General features: G+C 43.0%; 1 non-coding gene across 1 annotated transcript; it reads right to left on the reverse strand.

The window, feature by feature from the left end:
• Window positions 1-1,444: 1,444 nt before the first annotated feature.
• Window positions 1,445-1,536, reverse strand: trnar-ucu (transfer RNA arginine (anticodon UCU)). The gene is given in 2 exon segments: window positions 1,445-1,480; window positions 1,500-1,536. It is a non-coding gene; the product is annotated as a tRNA-Arg (tRNA).
• Window positions 1,537-2,159: the final 623 nt, after the last annotated feature.

The following is a 2,159-nucleotide window of genomic DNA, read 5'->3' on the forward strand; positions in this document are numbered from 1 at the left end:
TTTCTCAGAGAGTAGTAAAGGTGCAGAACGCCTTGCCTTCAACAGTCGGAGACTCACCAACATTCAGGGCAATTAAATGATCATTGGATACATTTACGGCTTATAATGCCAAAATGCTGGTCAGATGGACTTCAGATTGGCGTCACAGGTCGGTGCAACATTAGTGCCAAAAGCACTTTATTGCGGTGTAATATTCCGTGTTTGAACTGTTCTTCAGCTTGAAGTTGCAATCATCTCTGTTCACGATCAGTAAAACAAACACCTGGCGAGAATCCAATGCGCAATTTTGGCAGTGCATGTACTGCCATTCTGTAATGCAACTGCAGCAAGCTAACTAATTACACCGCTGGATCTGCCGTCAAATGATGACAAACTGGGACCCTCAACCCAATTACTCATTTTTTCCTGTGGACCTGAAATGAAACATAGTGCAGAGGAGGTTATACTGATAATGAATCACCGATTATGAAGCATCAACTTCATGAAAATGGCACAGAAAATGTGGTGAAAATCGTTTTTATTGAATACTGCGTACGTTTTCCGTGGCTTCCTGCATTGATCACAGGAAATGTTATGTAGCCACTGTACTGGGATTTTCCTTCTATTGGCGTCAATTCGTCAGAGGATTCGATTCACTGACATTTCACCAACTTCCTTTGGCATGTTCATATGACACATCCACTCACACTGCACATAACATCAACAATGTTCAGCATACTACATCCAAGAGCATGTGGCATGGTTTTCATAAACAGTGAAGTTTGGATAATGTTATGCAAAGGCAAATTGAAATTCAGTTTAATTAGTAAAGTCGCAAGAATCCAGAGTAAGCTTCAAACTGTCAGAAATTCACGTTCATTACCTTGGGCAGAATTCCAGCCCAGCAAAGGGAAAATCTGCCCCTGAATCCCCAGCATCCATGCAATTGATTGCTAGATGTGTCCACTTGGAAACCTATTTGAAGGAACGTTCAGCCTGAAGGAGAACTTGTGAGAATCCTCCGCTGTCTGATCTAAAGCTGAAACAAGAGCTGTCTATTCCAGTTGGGAGGGAAGCGAGGTGGAGGTGAGTCCAAAATATTACTTGGTGTTTAATTCATATTGTCCTCATTGTGATTGTTTAAAAAACTGGGCCAGAAATGGCACAGACACAAAGGAGCAGAAGGAGGCTATTCTTAACACCGATCCTGCCCCGCCACGTCATTCGATATCATCATGGCTGACACAACAATGTTAAGTCTTTTTCCAGCCCATCCACGACATCGTGTTGCCGAGTGGCTAACAGATATCTATCGATCTCTGTCATAAATAGACATCGAAAATGTAAATCTGTGAGAGGAAAATGTTCTGTTTCGAGACATTTGGGTTTATTCACGAATATTACTGGTTTTGCAGATGAGCAACCGAGTCTGGTCTGACCACTCTGCAAAACATAAATTAAAACTCGACTCTGATGGGATTCGAGCCCACAACCTTTGAATAGAAGCCTGTAGAGAGATATAGAAGTCCAACACGCTTTCCATTGCGCCACAGAGCCGCGCCAGCAGCGAGCTTTAAACACACAAGTTTGCCTTTGACGCATTACGTTCAGGACACCCATCTCGCGCCTGTCTGTCCTCGTCACACTTTCCGGTACCTGGTCCTTATCCACTTGTGCTCTGGCCAATCAAGTGTTCGGTGACAGACTGCTGAAACGTTCTCATGATACTTAGCTTTACCACATGTTCAGATAATGATTTCCAGATAATCAATATTCTATAGATGAAAGCATTCTTCCTAAATCTAATCCTTGTCTCCTGTCTTTCATTTATGTTACTCTGTTCCTTCCCAATACAGGCTTATCCCTGTCACCCATATTTATCCTCTTCATAAAATGAGCACGTTAATCGGTTTCTCATTCAGCCTTCTCTGCGGTTAGATAAACATCCCCAGCCTAGCTCGTGTACCTTCACAATGGGAGAGGTCCAGCCCTTGCCATTCTTTTCATCTCCAGTGAAATTCTCCTCCTGAAATCAGACGCTTCCAGCAGTCTGGCGATTACAACGGAAAAGCAAAGTTCTCAGGAGGAAAGCCAAAAGGTGTGAACAAAATCAACAGCTCTTGTCCATCTCTGAATAGAAAGGAAAGTTAACGTTTCGAGTCCAATGATCCATCTTCGGA

This window comes from Chiloscyllium plagiosum, unplaced genomic scaffold (genome assembly GCF_037043375.1).
Source record: "Chiloscyllium plagiosum isolate Xiang-an unplaced genomic scaffold, Cpla_swu_hap1 HiC_scaffold_18, whole genome shotgun sequence".
Taxonomy (NCBI): Eukaryota; Metazoa; Chordata; class Chondrichthyes; order Orectolobiformes; family Hemiscylliidae; genus Chiloscyllium; species Chiloscyllium plagiosum.